Raw genomic sequence first — 22,982 nt, 5'->3', positions numbered from 1 at the left:
CTCTGTCACTCCTCAGCTTTCTGTGGAATTGGGTGACAGCAGGGATTGAGGATTTTTGTGTTTACTGATAGTCGGTCTTCCCCTGAAGACAGTATTCCTCCCTGTCTGTAGTGAATGGTACTTGTAGTTTTCCAGAATCTGGGAGGTTCACAGAAAAATTCTGCATTGTGCCTTTGTATTTCAGCTCTGGCAGAGGTGGAATCTTTCACAATCTGCATTCTCTTCTTGCATCATGGTACTTTTTTAAATTGGAGATTAGGAGGTGATTTGGGATTTTGTCAGAATTCTTAGAGCATTGGGTGGTGTTTTGAGACTTGCACAGGTTTTGATTTGAAATGTGTGCAATGTCTCTGCAAAGATCCAGCCATTGTCATGGCAACTGCTGCGGTGCCACCCTGTCAGCCTCACCTTAATGAGCTCTGAATACCCAGAACTACCTGAGTATTCCTCAGAAGAAAAATTTTAAACTCTTCCCGCATCACATAGAGAATTTTGGAGGGTATAAAGAGACAGTCTGACTCAGTGGAGAGATCCATGGACTTGGGATGCCTGAATTAGGCTCTTTTGGTGACCTTGGTCCAGTCCACTTACTTGTGCTTCAATTTCCTTGCTGTTAACTGAGAGCGACAACAGAGGCCGTGTCTGAGATCCTCAGAGATATGCTGATAGTCAGTAATGGTGTAATTATTATACATACATAGTGCTGCACTCACGTAAATTCACAGTGAAACTCTGATTGATGATATGCAAACTAATCCTAATACGTAGATGTATCTAATCTATTTACAGACACCCTTTACAGTGGATGCAGTTTCTTGTCTCATGCCTAAACACTGATTCTCATTTGCTGCATTGTTGCACAAGTTCTTCTGTATCTTGTGAAATAATGCAAGATAGTAATGAACCTCTCAGAAGCTGCAGGACCATCCTATTTCGAGAGCTGCAGGAAACTTCTAACCAGCCTTCACTGCCTGCAATCAGTTCAGGCTGGGAGCTGATTACAGTGCAGAGCGAGGAGACACCTTTAGGATGCAGGAAAAGAAAGGAATGCAAAATTTAGCAAAGGCTTCAGCATTTGCATTCCTTTCTAAATGTGATTGGAATGCAGGTGCCACTAAAGGGATAAGATGGAAATGGGGAATTTCTGCAAGGAAATGTATCTTGCATAGCTTTCTCTAAAATAAGATTAAAATCTTGCATGTGGCTCTGTTAATGGTAGAAGTGATGTGCAGATATGATGGGAGATGTATCTGTCTCTGAGCTTACACAGCTTGTTATCATATTCAATTGCTAGAAATATCACACTCTTGAAGAGGTTGTTTGATAATTTTGAGACGCCCCCATTTAATCAAAGTCAAATAGATTACATCTCTCATGCTAGATAAGGTCAGGAGATTAATCCCACAGCATTTTGAAAGAAGCACTTTGACATGAATAAAGGCATGAGTGACTATTGACTTGTGTGCTGAGAGTGAAAAAACCAGGACAGTGATGCATTTTTGTTCACTTTTTTGCTGGTAATTTCCTGCCAAGCATCTCATTTGCTTGAGAATTCCTGGATACTAAAGGTTCTAACAAGGTTGCTTGAACTTTAAACTGTTCGGTAAAATAAAGAAAATAAAATTGCAGTTTTAAAACCCCTAAGAGCTCTGGTCAGATCTCTTCTATAGAGTATAATTGGCTCTGATGAGATCAGCTCTCAGCTGAGGCACAACCTCGTTACCAAGATGGAAAAATCATGCAAGTTTTAATGATCAAAAGCACTCAGATTGAGTGACATGATGAAGTGGTATTTCAAAAATCAACAATTATAGATTAATCTCTTTCATGTATTATTAAAGCCATATTAAAGTGAGTTTTCAGCTGGAATCTTTGTGAGCAAATGAAACTGCAGTAATAAGATTTGTTCATGCAGTGCAGCAAATGAACATTGTGGTGGTTAACAAATGTTGGGATGTAGTATTGTTAAGTTTCCTGTAATCTTATAGTCAACGTCCATGGAGCTTATCTGGTGGGTCTAAAGATGTGGTTTCAAGAACTTGACATCACGGTTTCCCTACGAGATACTCCTGGGTATGACCACTGAGCTTAATTGAGAGCATGATTGTGTTCACTTGAAAAACCCTGGGCTAGTAGCAGCAAACTACTTCAGACCTCTTTTCTATCAGCTCTGGAAACTTCCTTTTGACTCCAGATCACCTCAATGGCAGGAATCTCTGCCTGTCCTGCAGCCAGTAAAATCAGAAACTTCTGTCGATTGTGGCTGGGGACTGGCTAGTGTCTGTGCAGGGTGCAGAGGTTTGTCAGTCCCTCAGAACATCTGTCCTGCTGGTACAACATCTCGGGAGCCTCTTCATGTCCTGCACAATCTAAAGGGTCCTGTGAGTTGTAACCTAGTTTAAATGCTAGTATTTCACTCCCCCCCTGCCCCCCCCCCAGGAATTTGTTCTGGTGAGGAATGAGTGAAGGAAGGCAGTTCTCTTTTTCAGAGTGATGAACTAGTCTCTTACTGATGGCTCCTGGTTTTTTAATGGGAATCAGGTTTTGCTGCAGCACATCATTTGAGCAGCCCTGAAACCATTTCTAAGCCTTTAATAATTTTATGTGCTAGACATTCTGGCAGGGGAAAGCTTCCAGTTCAGGGTTGTTATCTGTGGTAAACTGGATAATGTCAGATGGGAGAACTTGCAGTGCTTCCAGAAGCTGTCTCATCTGATATTAAAAAATAAATGTATATGCCCTGGCAGTGTCCAGAGTACTCCTGTCCTCGTGAGGAAAGATTGTGAAAGAGAAGTTTCTTGTTTCCTCTTTGTTGAAAGGAGCCTATTTTTTTCACTGACAGTCAAAGAGAGAAAGCATAAATTTTGGGGAAAGTGATGTGAGCTTGCATAGAGAAGGGAACAGCACTGACAAGAAATTATGAATGCTGTCCTCAGAACCTTGCTATATTTAGGACTTTCCAAAATTGCTGCTTCTGTGAGGGGTGGGGAGGGAAAAGTCGCACTGAAATCCCTTCCCCAGTCTAAAGTAGGTCAGTGATAGTGGTGCTGGCTGCCTCCTCTGCAGCGTGTTCTCTTCTGCACTACCACAGCTCTGATTTCTCCTGTGTACACGTTAAATACATAGCGTAGTACAACTCCTGTGCTTTGCTCACAGAGTCCTTAATTTCTGAGCAGGAATAGTGGCAGGAGGCTCAGGCACTGGGGGAAGATGAGGATTAATCATATCTGTGCAGGGGAAGGCAGTGTCTCAGATGGCACTGCCTCTGTGATAAGGTTTTCTGAGCAGAGTCAGGACTGATGTGTGTCAGCCCCCCAAAGATGTTAAAGGGATTGTAACATTTAATCCTCCTGTGTGAAGGTGTTGGACTGTCCACCTCTGTTCCTCACTGCTGGAGTATGGGAGGAGAAAGTCCAGAAGAGCGGAACGGTTCTTTTGTATGGAATCAGCATTAGGTTATTCCTAATTAAATCCAGACCTCTGTGCTGTCTGGTTTAAGCAAATCTCATGGCTTGTTGTTTATGTGCACATACATCTGAGGGCAGAACAGCAGCTGCTCTATGGAGCTTTGGTTGTTGAAGTTCAGCTCTCATTTCAGTTTATCTCATTAGGGAGTTGAAGGTCTTGAGCCATAACGAGACGTGCAGGTACATTTCAGCCTGGTGGATGAGCTAGCTCATTTTCTCCTTTAAAGCAGTTACTAAACTTCTTATTAATTTCTCTTTTCCTTTTTGATTACTTTAGTTCCATTTTAATGGGAACATAAGTTTAGGAGAGAGTTGTGCTGAAATACTGAACTAGTGCTAAAAATGCTTGTAATTGAAGAAGTCTATTTTGTTGCAGTGGGGACATCACAGAAAAGCTGAATTTATCTGAAAGCTCAGCTTTGTGTGTACACTTACCCTGGTCAGCAGCCTGTGTAGGCAGGGAATGAGATTTTGGATGAACTTGTCAGCAGGTGAATTTCTTCTTCTCCATTATCTGAAATCCTCAGTCACTTTCCATGTAGCCTCATGCTGATGATAGATTTTCTATTCCAGAAGGTGAGTGTTTAAATTCCCTTATAAATCTTTGTATTACTGCTCCAGGAAATTAGACTTCCTGGCACTGTCAGGGTAATGACTTTAACTTAGTAGATTACAAAAGTGCCAGCAATTTGTCTTCAGCTAAAGGCAACATGTAGTGAAAGGAGAGAGAAACTTCACTTTACTCTGGCTTTAGTTTGTAATTAAGATTGGCTGCTGTTCACGTTTCACTGCTGCTTTAATTTGCTTTCTTTAAGTCTTTACAAGTTGACTCAAGCACTCACCTGCCCTTTCCAGCTCCCTTCCATTATTAATTTTGATTGTCGTATTGTGAATAAATGAGTAGAACTGATTGATTAATGGCACCATGCACACCCCTCCTGTGCCTGCTGGTGGAAATTCAGGGACTGGGAAGATCTCCTCTGTGAGAGCAAGTAGCATGTTCTTGTATTAACATCTTCTGAGCATTTCATGCACGTTACTGAGAATTCTGATCAGAATTACTAAGCATCTCTTATTTCTGTTGCTTTCCTAAGATGAGTATTCATTTTAGTCCCATGTGTTTTTCATAATTTACAAAGCAGTGAAAGGTTTCTCATCTGTCTTCTAGTGCTTTGAGTCGGAGAAAATTTATTGGGTTGAATAGGAAAATTCCCATATGGAACCTGCCCTTGCCAAACTTTCTCCAGTCTGGTACCTTTAAATTCCCATTCTTTTTCCCAGTATTTTCAAGGTGTTCAGAGCAGGCACCTGTGGATTTTTCCTTTCTTGTGTACACACTGTTTCCAAAGCTGACTGCTGATTGTTCTGGAATCCTCTGCCTTGTTGTCACCTTCTCTGATTCTTATGTTCGGTGTTCTTATTTGTTCAGAGCTGGTGGACACGTGCATGAACTGTTCCCTGGCCTGCTGAGCTGTGCCCTACAGGTGAAAACTTGTTTGTGATCTTTCTGGATCTGATAAATTTGAATATGTAGAACATAAATTGTAAGTTTAGGGTTGAAACGGAAGGCCTTGAAAAATCTTATGGAGAGATGCAGTTGGAATGTGAATTGGAGGTCCAGGAGTACTGTTCTGTGTCTGCCACTAATTCTTTTCACTTGGTAATACAACTGTATCCTGCAATATTCTTACTTTGGAGACTGCAAGGAAACAAATACTTTTCTGGGTGAAACACTAAATGATGTGACTGAAAGCCTGTACAGTACCTGTGTACAGCAGTGCTGCTGAGACTCACAGCTCGGCTGTGTGGAGTTCAGTTATTCCACAGAATCATGTGAGAGGAATTTGAGACCGTTACAGGACCAGCTCTGGTGTTATCTGTCTGCTCAGGCATGTGAAGAATAGTTTTGGCTTTGCTTCCTGGTAATTGCTGCTGTGTTTGTCAAACCTCTGGCTTCAGAGAAAGCCTTGACATTACAGCCCTGAGCTGTGGTTTCCAGTCCCTTGCTTCGTCCATAGGGACATCCAGGCAAAAATTGTGTTTACAGATACGATAGGCTAGATTCCTGGTAGGGCTGAAATGGCATCTGTGGAACAGAAAAGCTCTTGCAGCTGAGTAAGGGGAAGCGCAGTGTTTGTGTGAGTAGACTGTGCTATGAGTGGCCCGGGTGAGATACTGTGTCAGGAAGATTTGAGTTGGGGACTTGAAGTCATTCTACTGTATGGAGGAGGTAGAACCAGTGTAAACTGGAGGAGAAATTTCACCTGTGATATTTAAATGCTACTGGCACCTCCCACCCCCAGCATGAGCACTTCATAGTGTGAGTGTCTTTCAGGTTTAGGTCATGAGGCTTTGAAGTTTAAGCCGAGGGACCAGTGGGAAACAACTGCTGAGGCAGGGAGACAGGAGGAGCAATTGTAGTGATATGAGAATTCCATTCAGCTCCGTATTTACAGAAGCTGAAACTCTTTGTGAAGTCATCAGGTGGTTCTTGTCCATCTCTGTTGGGCTCTGCTATAATTTATTTGCCTGTAGAACTCCTGATTTTCCCTTTGTCTTCTATGTCTGTCTGAACAGCTAGAGGTCACATGCAAGATGAGTTAGGAAGACAGCTTTGTTTCTGAATAATTTCAGACTTTTCCTTCTGAATGAGAAAAAAAATCTGACTCACTTCTAAGATGCTTTGGTTATCTTGGAAATAGTGAATCAACCTCAACAGCTATTCCTCTTCTTTATCCTTCTTTTGCATTGTCAAATGTTTAGTCTCCCTCAGCACATGAGGGGGAAAAGCTGACAGTTGGAGGCAAGATTCTCCTTTCAGGTCCTTTCACCTGTGGCTTTAATGGGACTATAAAAAGACTCCAGTAGTCAGCTTCCAGCTCCTTCTTGCCTGAGATTGACACCCAGGAGTATGGATCTATTAGAATAACTAGCAGTATCTTCAGAAGACAGGAATCCCAGGTGGTAAATTCCCTTTCCAACCTGATGTGAATTTGTGGCCAAAGTTCTAAGTGCACAGAAAATGGGATTTAGGCATCTTAAACAGGAAGAGCCTATATGTACTTGCATAATAAAGTAGCCTATGAAAAACGAAACAGCAGGAGCTCCACTAGAGCACATGGTAATTACAGCAGCTAATAAGGAGATGGAGTGATCTGGAGCTTCAGCTAAAGACAGAATTTGAAGGAGAAGAGTCTCATTTTCCCAGCCCAGTAACTGACTTTCTGAGTGGCCTTAGGCAAGTTAAGAGCATTCAGTTGCTGGGGTTGTAGTGAGCCTGCTCATCTCATGAAGAGCCTGCTATTTCCACTACCTTCACTAGAAGAATCACTTCACCAAAATAATAGCTAGAATAATTACCTTCACTAAAATAATTAGTGTTTTCACTGCTGTTGTGAGAACCAATGCAAATGGAGTGCACGTAATATATTTCTAAAAACAGCAGAATTCTGGTGAAGTATGCTGTATTGCAGCTGTTGCTAGCAGCACAGTGATAGAAAAATGAAATATAAGCATAATTTCAGTTAAAGGTGGATGGTAGAGTTTAGCCCCAGTGGGCCACTGTGGGAATGGGCTGAAGCGTTCCTGTTACAGAGTTTTGCAAATCTGTAGTACTGTGAATTGCTGTGTGCTCTCACTATGCATAGTGCACTTACTGTGTGTTCTCACTGAGAAGTTCAGCTGCATTATTTATGATGCTTTGTATAGAAAGGTGTGTACATAAACCAGTGCCTAACTGGAAACCTTGGTAAGTTTTGCTGCCCAGCTACGTTTACTTCAGTTATAGCAATGTGTGCTCTCTGGGAATGCAGCATCTTAACTCTTCAGGCACTGACTGGATTTCCACGTCATTTCCACTTGGCTAATATTTCTGATGAAAAATAGTTAATGCTGGAAAGCTGTAGTTGTCAGTCATACGTTTTTAATTTTCACAGCTTTTCCTGTACTGTTTGCCCTGCTGAGAATGGTAAATTCTCTTCCTCCCCACATTTCAGGTTGTGTGTATGTTTTTGCATGTCTCATTTAGCATTTCTATTCTACAGGCAATTCTAATTGTTACTCCAAAATAGAATGCTTGTTATTACAGAGCATAGCTCATTATACAGATGCTGCTCCAGGACTGTTTATCAAATGAGAATGTGCCAGGAAAGCCTGCCAGGAATAAAAGCAGGAGTTGATGGGAAGGTGCTTATTCCTCCTAACTGTAGCTGCCTCAGTCTTGGGATTCCATCACTGCAGTGAAAGACTCACTCCATCCACCCATCCATCACCGTAGCATTGTGTCAGCTTCTGCCATGCCTCTTCGTTTCAGCTAAGAAACAATAACAATGAAATCTCTCAGAGTTCCCCCCTTCTCTTTTATCGTAAGCATAAAAAATGAGATGATCTTTGAAGGTGGTAAAAATCCAAAAGTTGTTCTGGTTGCCCAGCCAGTATTGCCAGGAAGCTCAGGGAAGAGGAACTCGGCTTCTGTCGGAATTTAGAGATGAAATTTCATGTCAAAATCAATTACAAAAACCTTGCTGCACTAAGTTACGGTTGTCTCTGGTGTCCATCAAAAGTACTGCAGCAAAGTTATGCTGACAAAGCTGCTTGACAAGTTAAGAGAGCTGCAGAAAGTTTCAGAACAGCTGAGGCAGAAAAGTGATGTAATGTTGATTTAAATCCCTTTCCAGATTTCCAGAAATAGTGTGAGGAGAAGCAAAGGAGGTAGTTTCAGCTCCAGGTGAGTGTTGTGAAGGCTGTGCCTTTAGGAGTGACCAAAATGTGGATTTCTGAGAGGTGGCTTGGTGCTTTCAGAACTCTACACTAGACAGACGTCGCTCGAGTCTCACTGAAAGCATCTGTCCCATCTGGTGTCCTTCTGCGCACAGAAATGGAGGCTAATGCCACATAATTGGGCATTGGAGCAGGTTCCTCAGAGAGGTTTTGAAGGGTTCTTTATATCATTGAAGGATTTAAGACCTGACTGGAGAAAAGCTTGGTCTAATTTTGGCATTGAGCCTGCTTTGAGCAGGAAGCTGGCCCAGGTGACCTTCCACATTCCCTTCAGCCTGGTTGTTCTGTGTGACTCTCATTAGCTGATTACGGAGTCAGCCACGAAAAGTATGTCTACATAAAACCAGCACATTTTTCCAAAACAGCTTAATCCACGACTGGTGGATTAGGTGACTCAGATGAGAAGAAGAATGAAAAAGTCCATTTGCCCATGGAACCTGAGAAAGGAGCATATATACAAAATTGAACGTATCAGGTTGCACCTCAAGGTACAGCTTGTTTCAAAGAAAAATATATATTTTACTTAAAATATATACTTTACTGGTGCCAGCATAATAAACCATGGAATCCTCAGAACACTCAATCAGCCTTTGAGGGTCTGCTTATAACAGCTAATGATGGGGGAGAGAAAGGGGAATGAAAATCAAATAGTTGTGTGATTCTGAACTAATTGCAAATTGTGGTACTAGAGATCAGGCAAGGAGACCTTCCTTGCAGTGCAGCCAAGACAGGGAGGTACATGCATTTTTCCACTTTTGCTTGAGCAGTATTACAGTTAATGGAGAGCTTTAATCATAGAGCTAATCTGAAAATTAAAACAAACTGGAGTGTCAAATAACCTGGGCATTTTAAATTGCAGAAGCCACTGATGCTCATTAGTCAGGCTGAGGCTGCAGTCATGTTTTGCAGAAGAGCAAATAAAGAGAATCAAAAAAATTAGGACTTCTGTTTTCTCAGCATTAATTTCCAGTGAGTGTACCTGCACAGCTGCTGCTGCCCTATTATCTGACTCATTACTTTGTAAACCACTGTTACAAAGAGATACCTTGAATGTGAAAGCTGCAGTGTAAAGCCTTATTTATTTCTGTAACCCCAAGTGCTCTGCACAGGCTTAAAAGCTCCCCCCCTTCTCCACCATGACAGAGGAATTATAGGACTTAATGTGCCGTATACCTCTAACTGTGGATTGAAGAAAAATGACCTTGAACTGAGAGGCAGGCATGTTACATGGTAAAGCAGTCACTTAAATTTACCTGTCAACTGGAGACGGGGGGAACCTTACCTCTGCATGGTTTAGAAAGTAGTGTCAATCCAACTGCTGGTTGCTCTGAACCCACTGAGGGCTTGATTGCTGACCCAGGCATTTCCAGATGATCAGTGAGAATGTTGATCAGTATGTGGTAGAAAGGAGAGCGTTTTTATTTCGACCTCACAGACCATTAGTTCCAGCCCTGAATTTTCTGTGTCTTGATCACAGGGAAGATTGGAAGTCTGTAATAGCATAAAATGTTATTTGTCTGTGCAGGAATAGACCCTGCTTCAGGCAGATCTGGAAGGGAGCAATGGGGAGAGCAGTCCTTGCACCTCATGCCCAGGTCATTTGTGTTTTGCACACCTTGCCATCTCTTTTCTAAAAATCTGTTGCTTTTGTTGGAGATGTCTAGAGCACCTTTGTGGGGTTTTTTACCAGTAGCCTCAGTGAAGTGTCAGTACCAACACACTGTCACAGTCCACTTGAGCAGGCCAGCTCTAGATCAGCAAGACTGAACTCACGTGGGAGGGGAGAGGGGGCACCACTGCTGAAGTGAGTTGTGCAGTTAGGGGGCATTTCAGTGGCACAGCTGGGAGCAGAGATCAGATTGCCTGATTCCTAAGTAATTTCCAGTCTTCCCAGCTTGTTCATGCTAGCAAGCCCACTCCATTTAGAGATGTCAGTTCTTTTTGTCTCTCTCATACAAAGCTAGGCAGATCATTTAATCTAATGAGTTTTGTTTTGAGACTTCTAAAATCACAACCAACAAATTTGTAATCACGATTGAGCATATAATTGCATCTTATCCTGCTGAGAGCTTAAAAATAATGAGCTAGAGAAACATCTCGAAAGACTCAGAGTGTGAGGGGGGGGAAAGAGGAAGGTCTAGAGAAAGGATCTGCCTTACCTGGAGTGGAGAAAGGATCTGCCTTACCTGGAGTGTCCCCAATGACCTTTAAACCCTTAGGAAATTGGAAGCCTGCATTCCTTGCACATGCAGGTTTCCCACTCCTATTTTGGGGCTACTTTTCACATTGAGTAATAAAACGAGAGAGCACACAAGGCAACCTGCAGATGTGTGAGAGAGGAGATGAGAAGTGGGAAGGATGGGTGAGGTGTTGTGTTCTTGGCAGTGTGTCCAGAATTTCTCAAGGAATGAAAAACTGGGGGTGTTGGGAGCATGAGACCTAATCCCATTTATTCAATTACACGAGTGCTGCTCCTGGGAGAGTATTTCGGGTTAGTGATAGTGTCCAAAATACAAGACTTGGGAAATGCATGTGTGACTTGGATTTGGGCAGTTCTGCTTAATAGTTAAATTCTAACAAGCATATCCCTTCCAAATCCAACATCCTTGCTTGCTGAAAACACTGCTGAGATTAAACCCATGGACAGTAAACTGTATTGGCAGTTTTCTGGGCGGCTGGATCCCACTTTCCCTAAAACACTGAAAATTTGGTGCCAGTTGTTTTACTGAAGTCTGGAGACCTATTTCTAGATCAAGCTCTGGACTCAAATGGCCCATGAGAAGCCATCGGGGCATTTATAACATTGCCTTGCATGTGGAAATGGGTATCGGCCCCAACATGATGGAAATTTCTACACTCCAGAGGAAGGATCTCACCTTATTTACATTTATACTGACCTTTTCAGAGTCTTCTATAGGCATGAACAACCTCCACAGTAAATGTCAGCTTCTGGTTAGAATCTTTTACATGGGTAATTTTAAACTCAATTTTTAATTGCATAATATTACCATAAGAAAGCTGCATTGAAATTGAAAACTCTCCCAGACAAAGTGGCTGTTGGGTTGGGGATCTTTTCACTGTTTTAAAGGCGATGAAGTGGTTTCAAAGAAGCTGTCAGAGTTGCTTTGAGGTAGTGGCTGCTGTGGCGTTGTTCCAGGATTTCTCATATGATTTTCTGCTGCTTTATGAATGAGGGACATTGCTGTAGGGTGGTGAAGATGGGGCAGGCTGCAGTTGGATGCTGTGTAATGTTGCCCTTTGCCTTTGGAAAATGTCTCTGCTCCCTCTATTCATTGCAGCAATGTATCTCATTCGTTGCTACACACTGAGGCCCCAGTCTCTTCTTTTTAACTTGCAAGTGGAGTTATTTGTGCTTGTGTTGTGTGTGTGTGTTTAGCCAGCTAAGGCTTCAGGGAGCTACTTCTTTCCAGATCATGTCTTACCTCACATTTTAGTCCAACTTTAGGTTTTACAGCAAGATCTGTGTTTCCAGGAAATCTATTATTCTATAGGCAGAGCTGGATTTGTGTCGGTTCTGCCTGTGATTATCCAATATTCAGGCAGAGCACCGAACAGCAGGTGGGTTCACATTTAAGAGAAACTTCCCTGGCTCTCAGGACAGCTGCAGAGATCGGTTGGCAGGAAGAGGGAGAGTACCTGTTCACTCAGCACTTTGATGTGGTATGTTGCAGTGTGTCCCAATTTAAATGAGGGAGGAGCAGCAGCTCTTGTCTCTCTTCATCTGTAATCTGTGCCTGGATATGGTGCTTTGAGGATGAGTGCAGAATCTCTGTTCTTGGAGACATTAATGTTTCTGGCTTACACTGAAATCCATGAGAATTAAGTACCCAAATACAGTACCTTTAAAAAGGTGGGCTGCAGGGTCCATTTTTTTATTAGAGAAGGAAAACCTTCTGTGCTGCTTCCACTCTGGCCTGACATTCATTTGACATTGAAAACATCAAATTCTTTTTCTTGGATGCTTGGGAGATACTTGCCTGACAGCAGCACAGTGACTGTAATTGAGACAGATTAGAGGCACTGGGCTGCCTTTGGGTGCATGAGGCAGCTTTCATGAGATGGAGAGAGGAATTGAAACACACTTTTGACTTTGGAAGCTGGAGCAGGAACTAATTAGCAATTTCAGGACACAAACAGGATTGGAGGAAGTGTTTGGGTTGGCGTACAGTAAATTATTTATTAACATGTGGGAGTCTTTCCATATGGCAGTTGCTTTTAAAATGCTTATAAAGGCAAGATTGCAGGACTTTGCATGTAATGAACCAAACAGGCTTCAGTCCCAGTGATTAGGAGCCACTGACCTTTCATTTCTGCAGGCTGAGACTGGACCTGGTAGCTTCTGCTCAGCTTGGATTTTGATAAGCTTCCCCCAAAAAAGATTAGTTGTTTATATCCAAATATTTTCTTCTTACTGGGATGTATTTTGAGATGTTTGATGTTTCTGTGAGGTTATATCCACTGGAGAATAGAAAAATTTATTCTGCCTTCTTATTTGAGGAATTCAAGCTGTGAAGTTGTGCAGCCCTGCACTGCCTTAAGCAGACTGGCCTCTAACAAGCAGCGGAATTGATATGAATAACCAAATACCTGTGTAATGGCTTATGACCATTTATAAGACTTGATATAAAAACCATGATGAGCAGTGGAAGTGTAAGAAGCCTCGGTGAAGCATGCGTAACCCAGAAAGAAGCTTTCAGTTTGGCTTCCAAGCGTATTTCAGCGTGCGTGAGCTCTGGAAGATCTGGGGTTTTTTTCTTGATGTTGTTTTTCCCTTGGCACTGAAGATAAAACCCAAATGTGCTGCGAAGGGGAGAACCTGACAGGTGCCAGCCCAAGTGGAAATGCTGTCAGTCGATCCTTGCTGTCGCAGCTCCGGCTCTGATCCACCCAAGCGCTTGTCAGGACCGTGTGGGCTTTCAAATCCGAGCAGCAGGTCCCTCAGCAGCAGGAACGTTCTGAAGCTCAGTCAGTGGGAACCCCCATAAGGCGCACACCTGACAGTGTAATCCTGTTTGTGTAAATTGCTGCGTGGTGGAGCGTTTGGGTTTGCCTTGCTGGCTGGTTTCAGTGCCAGCACCCCAGTGTGTAGCAGCACGGAAGGGCTGACCACAGAAGGTGCTCTGGGTCCTCCCACGCCTCGGCTCCCCGCAGTCCTGGTGGAAACACCGTCTGTGGAGGTCTGGAAGAGTGTGGCTGCTGTGTCCAGGCAAAGCCGTGCTTACTGCTGCAGCCACCCCGAGCCCAGCCTGGCTCCAGGACTGCAGCTGCTCCTTCCCTTGGCTCTGGAACTCCCTCACACCTCCACGCTCCCGAGTGCTGCTTCTGCCTGCTGCTGGAGCCCACAGCTTTGCCCTGCAGAGCACTGCGGCCTCTGCTCCGCTCCACAGCCCCTCACAAGCCTTGGTCTGCTGGGAATTTGTCACTAGTCTCTCATATGGGAGGGGAGGGCACCTGGTGGGACTGTACCTGGCCTCATGATCCAGCATGTTTCATACACCATCTTGGAGACAAGAAAGAAGATACTTAGGAGGTCTGCAGAGGTAAGCCAAGCATATTCTGTGCGTTTTCCACCTTTCTTGCATTCCTCAGTATTTAGTGTCTATGGGGATGTGGATATTTCAACTAAATATGCATGACCATGTAGGGTTTTTTGTTTTGTCATGCAGCTGTCTGCTGGAGTGTTTCTTCCCTTTGCTGTGCTTCTCTACTTGCTGGCATTTTATGACAGAGAGTTTATAAAGCTGTTCAATATCTCAACAGTTCCAAATAAAGTCAGAATCTTTTTAATGAAATAAAGATGCTTAGGTGGCATGTGGAGCCAAGGACTAAAGCATGATTCCTTTTGCAGTAAGTTTTTCTCTGCAGACAGGTTTCTACTGAGCTGGGAGGAAGCTAAAAGCTCGTTAGCTTCCTGGAGTAAGAGCAGCTGATTGGCATCTGGAGCCGCAAAGCCGAGTTTTACCAGGGCTTGAGGCCAAAAAAGGGCAATTTGGAACACATGATCCTTGGTTAAACACACACTGAAGACCAGAGGAAAGAAAATGGTAGGCTCAGGCAGCCACAAGTTAAGGGAAGGAGTCCCTTAACAGTGCTGTTGATTTTCAGTGATGACTCTAGTTCTGAGACATTTTTGTGTTATGAGGCTCTTGGACTTGTCGATAAGATACTAACAGCAGCACATTGTATTTTACTACTGGACATAGCTGTCGTGTAAATTTTTTTTTTTTAATGGGCTTTCCTTCAGGGAATCACTCAGTATCTCTCTTTAATAAACACATTTTATACACTAAGCTCAAACCTGCTGATGGCTGGGCTGAACAATTAGGCATCTGCACTAGTAGAGGCAGTGAAAAGAGTCTCAGGTCCCTTCAGCTGCACCACATGGCAGCTGTGCTCTGAAAGCTGTGTTGTGGTTCTCAGAGCTGTAGGTGAGGGTTGTAAGGAGAACATTTTTGCCTGCGTTTGGTTGTCTCGGTTCAAGGAAAAGACACATGTTCTGGCATGAATACGTGAATGCACAGTTGAAAAAACACATTTGTTTATCTAGTATGGAAAGTGAAAATTTTCCTCATGTTCCCAATCCTCATTAGCTTTGCCAGCCATCTTTTTTTTTTTTTTTTTTTTTCCTTTGGGAAGGCTTAGCTAAATAGAAAAAGCTTGCAGTATGCTCCAAAAAGCAGTGGATTCAAGCCCTACCGTGGCAGAGTAAGCATGTTCAGGCCTAGATGTTCCTCCAATTACAGCCTTTCCCCATTAGGAAGAAAGGGCCGCTTCCCACCTGCTTGTACCCGGATGAGTCGTGCTGTAGTGTCACCTCCTTACTGCATCTTTCCAGAGCTGCAATTAGGAAGTGATCTCTGGTAATGCTATGGGTTTGGATTATTGTGGCATCCCTGCATATTCTTGGCTGGAGTTTGCAGCTCTGAGGTCAGTCAGGTGACAGTCCCTGAGCCTCTCCACATTCTCTCCTGGTGTCACTGGCGAGCTGGGCAGTGCTCTCCTTTCCGGAGAGGATTGTGCAGTCCTTGGAATTGCTTTCTCTGGCTGAAAAGGCGGAGCGACAAAATAGAGCTGTTTGGTGACACGAGCAAGGAGACAGTCCTCGGGGCATGAGAGCGGTCACCAAGCGCTGCCATCTGGGTCCTTTCAGAGAGGAGGAAGGGAACCAGTCAGTCATGTAATTTTGGACCCTCGCAGAGACAGGAGCAGACGTATCAGAAGCACCCATGGCCAATAGCAGCAGCAGCAGCAGCACTGAGATCTGAAAGAATGGGCATGGATGTTTGACCTTGTCAGCGTTTCTCAAATATCCTTGTGATGTAGCAGACAGCATCTGGAAATTCAGGTTTTCCCTCCCAGGGAAACATAACGTGATCAATGACACGCTTGATATTGATCTTTATGCGTGGGCTGCACTGCTGTCTGTTTAAGAAGTCCCCAGTGCAATGCACATCATCGCTGTGCCCAGCTCCTTTTGGTATCAGCTGTTAGAGGTGTGAGCCCAACCAGGAGGCCTCAGGAAGGAGATTCCCTGAAGGGAGCAGGCAGGATTGCTCACATCTAGGAGCATTGCTGCTCCCTTGGCATACTGATGTGCTGTCAGTGAGATCACCAGCCTGATAAGCATAATCAGTCTTTTGTCTTAAAACACTGTAGGTTTGAGGCAAGAGTAAGGGGCAGCCAGTAAGAGAGACTCCCCTAGACACAGGCTTTCTCCAGGCCAGAGAGTGTTTATCCCTAGCTTAGAGTCCCGGGTGTGCCTGAGCTGCCAGAAATTCTGTACCCCGGCAGGCTGGCAGTGTCACACTGTGAAACCCTGCAGAGCTGGCAGACCTTTGATGCAAATTAGTTTCGTACTCATTTACGTATGTGAGCCGGGATTTTGAACCAAGTCCCACTTAGAGACGTTGCAGTGGTGCTGCAGGGCCTGGGCTGTATTCTGGGGGCTTGCAAATGGTAAGCTGGTGGTGGGAAAAGAGAAGCCTGTCCTTCCAAACAGTTTGCATTTGATATGTAGCTCACAGCCCAGAGACTCCAGTGTGTGCTCTATGTGCAAGAGAGAGGGAGAAAATTTTATTTAATGTTTGATTTTTAGATACAAACTGGATTTCAGAACAGATCTGCTTTTGGAGTAATATGATTGTCCTGTTCCCTTTAAAAGAAAATGCATTCAGTTATTGGTGTGAAGTAAATAAAAATAACTTTGGATTAGAGAAGCTGGTGAGAGAGCAAGTGTTAACATTTCATGTGCTGTACTGAGAGTCTCCAAGGTCAGAGGCAAGTCTTCTGGGACTGGGGTAAAGGAAGCTATTTACATGAACTCTCCATTTTAATCATGCAGCCAAAGGGCTTAACTCCAATCCAAAGCATTGTTGCTTGTAACAATGGTGTTTCTCAAAAGCAAACAAAAAGCATTGCCAGAGGTGACCTAGAAATGCTCAAATGTGCTGCGGTTCACCCACGTGTCTCCTCTCCCTGCGGGTGCAGACCTTTAGCAGCTCTCCCATCCCTGCATCAGCCTGGCTGCTGGGGATTCCCTGTGCTTTAGTGACAGCCCTGCGGGACAGAGCATTCCCCTTTTGAACCAGTAGCTCGGGTAGTGCTCCAGTTATCTGCAGCAGCTTTGAGATTCTTATTAAGTATTGGTCCTCCAGAGCCTTTCCTACTGATTAGTGAGGAGAAAAGGTTGTTAATGGAACATCTCCAGTTGCCAGGAGACTTAGCTGCATATGTTTGGAAAAAGACTTCGTATTGGGCAGTGTGTCAAACGCTGTTGGGAAAAATACTGCCTGCAGGTCCTTTGGAAAGGGAAAACTGTATTAGCTCTAAAATGTGTGGTCACAGAAAACAGAAGTGCTGGAACTGACACAAGGTCAAAGTGGATTGTGTTTGATTGAGCCACCTCTTTGTTGAATTGCATATTCTTTGGCATTCAAGTGCGCTGTAACCAACCTAGTACAAATCACACTCTGTAAGAAGGTACTTTGATGACAGCTTGTGGAGCTTGGGAAATGTAAAGAATAATAGAAATAGCCAAAGACAGTTTGCTTTCCCAGGCATCCTTTCTTTCTCCTGCACTGCCTTGCCCTCCCATTTCCTTTCCTTGCTGCCTTTCTGTCTTCCCTGCAGTCACCCTAGCTGCGTGTTGTTTTTTTGCATACCTCACTCTTGGTAGGGCTGGTAACATTCCTGTTACATCCTTTGGGCTGGGGGTTTGTTTACTTACTTTTTGAGTAGCGTGTCAGTGCTGCTGTCATAGTGGGAGTACCTAATAAGCGGGGAAGAGTCACATCATTTTAGAACTTGTGTCTGACTTAGTAGATTAGTTGGAAAGGTCACACATTGTGGTGTTCATTTCCTAAATAGAAAAACTCGTCTTAAACATTCCCTCAAGCCTGATTCGAGTCTCATGTGTCCCACGTTATTCTGGTTGTTCCTTTTAATGCTTTTCAAAGCCTGTTCTGTCTGTCTGCAGAGCTGCCGCTCAGTGGTGGATGCTGCATTCATGATTGAATCTCTGCAGTAAGCTCAGTACCTGTCCTGACTTTTCCTGTACCTTGAAGTGAAAGCCAGAGGGACTGTTCAGAACTTTCCACCTATTCTTCCGTGTTCATTCGTTGCAGAGTTTGCTGTCTCTGTGCCGTGTGACATTCAGTATTCTGCATGTATCTGCATCGAGCTGCGTTCTCGGGCAGTTATGCCAAGCGTTTGGCTCTGTTGGAGCTGGCTGCGTTCTCGCTACTGTTAAGCCTTTCAATTAGAAGGACCTTGCAAGTTTATGTTGGCATTCAAGCTGCTCTGTGCGCTGGGTGCTGAAGCGCAGTGTACAGATGGAATGGAGCTGATGGGTCGGGGTTTTTAGGGATCTGATTCCTGTTTTTACAGAAGTAACCAGCTGCCTCTCCCAGCCTTCTGTAGGGCTTTTCATGTAGTCTGCTGTAAAACCACGCTGCAGGGTGAGGGGTTCCTGGAAGGGGAGAGTTGAGCTGCAGGACTGATCTGCTGCTGAAGTGTTCTGAAAACATTTTTGTAGCGAATACTTCTGAGCCCTGGTTTAGACCTTGCAGAGAATGGAGCTGCACAGGCTGTGGTGTGAAGGTACCAGGCGGTTGTCAGCAGAGGGCAGGAATCCAAGGGCTGCGGAGCTTTTCTGTCGTGCGGATTTTGTGTTCTTTCCTTTTACTGTTACGATTTTTTACTCTCTTTTTTTTATTTTTTCTTCTTGTTCTGGCTTTTGGCTGATAGTTTCCTGGTTGCTGAGGGAGATGCTTTTTCACTGTGCCAAGTCTGTTTTCGGGTGACCTTGCGGAGGAGGTGCGGTCCGGGCTCCTCTCGCTCCATCTGCCGGCGCTGCAGGTGCGGCTCAGGGCGAGCACAGCGGCCCCGGAGCTCCCAGAGCCGGCCGCCCTGGGGGCTGGGAGTGCACCTCCTGCTCTAGTGGCAGCCCAAAAGGAGTCCCGGTGCTGCTGCACCCTCCGTCAGGAGCCAGAGCGCAGTTAGTGGGAATCGCCTCTGCACACTGCAGGGGTGAATAGCTATCGGTTCACTTCAGTGATTCCACAGACACACACACCCCCCGGCTTAGGAGTCGCTTAGGTTGTGTTTTTTTTTGCGGTGTTGCCAGCATCCTTCCAGCTTCCTATGAAACTTGAAATTTGACAGTTGTTTTGAGCATCAGTCCAGAGGTTTTGTGTGGATAGAAAATTAAGCAGTATATTTCTGCTGCAGCAGCAGCAGATCTCTCATCTGTGCAGCATCCACATGTGTATAATTTCCCATGCCTGTGGTGGGGAAATAAATCCTAAATGGAATGGGTAGTAAAGGGGAATAGGTTTGGCAGCCTTGTTCCAAAAAGAGTTGTCTGAATTTGGGATTAAGCGAGCGTATCAGAGATAGGCACCTGGTGCAGTATCTTACATTATTGCCAGAATGTAGCTAAGTATAGGCACAGGATCAGCATTGCCAAGATGAAAGCAAATAGTTTTGTGGAGGAGATAATCCAGGAGCTGCTGCATCATTCTCAGCATGGGGACTGAGGGCTGAAGGGATGGAGATGGCTAATCAGCCCCAGCTAATTCCTCAGGTGTTTTCCATTCAGGATTCAAATTGCTGTCTGTGCTGTCACTGTTCTCTGGGCAAATAATCTACTTGCCACATCCTGGTAATGTGAACTTCATGCAGAACTAGTCCCATTTGCCAATTTTGAGCAACTCTGCGGCAAAAAAAGCTCATCTTCCTATTTCTCAGAAAGATGAGACTGCATGCAGTGTGTTGGAGATGACTCTAGTATGGAATATACTCCTCTGTGACACGTTCTTGTTGTTGCTAGCTGGGGCAGTGCTTACACACTGCAAAAGGTCTGATGCTCACAGTGACATGAGTGTCCAAGGCATTTCTGTTTCTCTGAAAGCCAAAAGCTAATACAGTGAACTTGTTTACTTTGCTTTCTGCAATGAAAGAAGCAATAAATTACTTATCTCCATGCTTTTCCAGGAGGAAACAGTGTAGATTGCAACTCAGCACAAATCCATAACCAATGGAAAAATCTCATTTATTCCAGGAAGATTATCTTTTTAAGGGCAGTGCTGAATCTGGGCTATAATTAAAACAGCTTTTTAAAGAAAAAAGGAAAACAGTGGATGTTTTTCTTGTTTGATGTGTTCTCTATCACTAATGACCCTCTTTTCTCATTTCTTCCATCCATTTTTAAACGGGTGTAAGGAGTTAGTTGTATATTGCATAAAAGTACCATCACCTGAAAAAATAATTAAGATGATCTGGAAATTAAGGAAATCAGTTTTGAAAAGAAGCAGGTGCTTAATGGAGGTGTGACCAGCTGTGCTTCCCAGGAACGTGCTTGAAGCACTTCATGGAAAAATGTGCAAGGCCTTCATGGAACACTGGAAGGAAATTTATAATAATTCAGACAAATTGCATCCTATAAATAGCAGAGCTGGATTCATTAGGACAGGAGACAGATGGAGAAAATATAAAACTGGTTTGTTTCTTTTTAAGGCACTATAATGCTTATGAAAAGTGTCATGTTGCTGTCACAGAGGGAAAACCCTCCAGTGCAGCAGCAACTTTATTGTTACTAGTTTCTCATCCCTGCAAATGAGCAGCCCCCCATGAGGGGCATTCTTGATACTGGGCTTTAGCAGTTCGTGCTGCCTTTCCCCGGTGTGCCCAGGCTGACCCAGAGGAGCTGCAGTGCTGGAGAGGAGCAGGGGAGGCAGGAGGGAGGACAGAGCTCTGCGTGGTGTGTAGCACTCACCGACTCTGTTTAAGACAGATGCCAATAGGGCAGAGGCATAAATGTAGTTGGGAGGGGGGGGTGTGGAGTGAGGTGAGAATCATCCACCACCTGCTGAGGAGTTATGCCCCAAAGCAGGAAGGTACTGGTGGTTGGTAGAGAAAATGCTGTGCATTATTGAAGAGAGAAGGTGAAGGCATTTTTGAGATGCTCTTACATTAGTAAGTAGGAAAAAGGAGAGGCTTTCATGCATGGAGAGAGGTAATGACAGAGAGCGGGTGAGAGGTGCGTGACTGGAATGCAGCTGTGGCCACAGGCGGGGAGCAGAGGTGGGGGGTTGGAGTGGCTCAGTATCCACACACAGCAAGGTGCTGCAGAAGGAAGTGAGTCCAGCCAAAAAGGAATGTACAGACTGACAGAAAGGACACGCCACAGACTGCATTTGAATAACAGGACAAAGGAACTGTGGGGCTGTTTCCAAGTGTGCCAGAATTACAACTGGGTACCTCTAAACTGAAGACTGGCTGAACAATTGCATCCTTTTGAACCACAGGCAAGTCTGAGCTCAGATACAGAAGCAGAAAATGTTCTGTATGAATATTATCTGTTAATGAACCTACCTTCATCTCTTCTGCTGATCTGATTTACATTTCAGCAAAGCTTCCTTAAAAGATAACAGTGTCAAAATTCTAGTAGGCTATCCCAAGAGATTTTTAAGTATTAGTGTTCAGGAAAGGAGCACCAGGCGCTTATCAGCAGTGTTTTTTCTTGAGAAGTTCTGAGGTTGCCAGTTCACCTTGTGAAGTGGCAGGGGAAAAGGGTGATACGAAGGTCGTATTGGAGTCAGATAATCACAGACTCGTTCAAAGAATGGAGAAAGGCTGTACAACTGCTCATGCTTCATGGATTAAGTAACGATAGTTTTTCCTCAGCATTTAATATAGAGGGCAGTGATCCCAGTGCAAGGAGAGGACATTGGAGATGAGGAAAGTCAGTGGTATGGATTGGCAGGATGCCTCTGGGGGTTGCCATCTGTTGCAGCTTGCACATATCTGTAGGGTATCATGTGTAGCAGGCAAGTGGTGGCATTAAAACGAGCCACGGACGTGGAGCAGGTTAAGTATCTGGTCACTGGAGGAGGATCCAGGCGTGCTGGGATGCACACGAGAGGCTGAGCATGGAAAGTATGAGCCAGCACATGGATCCTCCTGGATCCTCATGCATAGATTGGATTTTTGGTGTGGAACAAACCTTGGCTGATTGTGTTTGGTTGCTTTCAGTGGGATGAGTACTCCCTGTACAGCCAGGGGGTTAACACAGCTTGTGTTCATAGGTGGTGTTATACAGGGTTTAGAGGGCTGAGTTCCAAGACTGTGACTCACGAAGCCACACAGCCATAACTGGTATGAAGAATGTGGAGAAATAGTTACATTGAAAATCAAGGCTTTTATTTCAGGAAGCCTTTAGCAACAGGGAAGGGGAAAAAAAAGAAAAAAAAAAATCCACTGGATAGGACAGCATTGCTCCAAGTGTCTAAAATATGATAATTTGCACTGTGTGTATGAGAGATGGGTGATTTTAAAGAGAAAATGCTGAAGAGAGAAAGTGATTTGTGTTTGGAGGTTTCCTGTCTTACTGCTGGAAAACTTGCTTTGAATTATGCTACGCTCAGGTTCCTGATGACAGTTTGTAGGAGGTGTTTGGCACTCCAAGGGTAGCCAGGGTTCCAACTTGTGGCAGCTTGGATCTGGGAGAAATCCTGATCTGTTTGGAATTTTAGTGGGCACAAGCCCAGTGCCAGGTACATGGCTACAGTTCTAGGACAGCATCTTGTTATGTGAAGAACACTGTTTCCGTGTGGACAAATAATAAAAATTATTTTGCTCAAAGCAAGCTTGAAATTCCCTCTTTGCCCAGGCTTCTTCACACCTTTATGCTTCCTTTGATGCCATGTTTTTCTAGAAATCCTCTCCTAGGTAATGCTTGCTGCATTACCTAATGCTTACTTACTGCTTACATCCCAAAGACCACCAAACCAGCCACAGTGACTGCAGGTGAGACACGTTGACCACAGGTTGCTTGTGCCACCCTGCACCCACCAGGGCAATTCAGGGGGTTAGTTTTTTGTTCACGTAACCTGAACAGCACTCTGAGATGGTTTGTCTGGCCAGTCCTTTAATGCTTGGCATGCTCTGCCTTCCTTGATGCAGTGTGTCATGCTACACTTAGTGAAGGAAGATAGATAAAAATTGCTTCAAATTGTTCAGCAATTTGGAGTGATGGAGTTCCTGCTTAAGACCCTCTTTTTAATGTGTGTAGATGCATAAATCCTAATCCTGTGGATGAGGAATTCAGGACACGATGGTACTGTCAGTTACTCAGCATCACAAAAGGAAATCCTTGGCAGAACTGGGAATAGCTCTCATTCCTGTCATGCTTAAACTGCACAGCTGATATGGTGA

The 22,982-nt window shown here is 44.2% G+C and overlaps 1 protein-coding gene across 15 annotated transcripts in view; it reads left to right on the top strand.

The window, feature by feature from the left end:
- The window catches only part of ARVCF (ARVCF delta catenin family member), a 249,261-nt gene that overhangs the window by 206,554 nt on the left and 19,725 nt on the right, over positions 1-22,982 (top strand). The gene's annotated exons all lie outside the window — the stretch shown is intronic.

Source organism: Chamaea fasciata, unplaced genomic scaffold, assembly GCF_029207755.1.
Source record: "Chamaea fasciata isolate MVZ Bird 193981 ecotype frontalis unplaced genomic scaffold, bChaFas1.0.hap1 SCAF_18, whole genome shotgun sequence".
NCBI classification, from domain to species: domain Eukaryota; kingdom Metazoa; phylum Chordata; class Aves; order Passeriformes; family Sylviidae; genus Chamaea; species Chamaea fasciata.
Note: the sequence above shows the minus strand (reverse complement) of the source record. Positions and strands in the feature narration are given on the sequence as shown.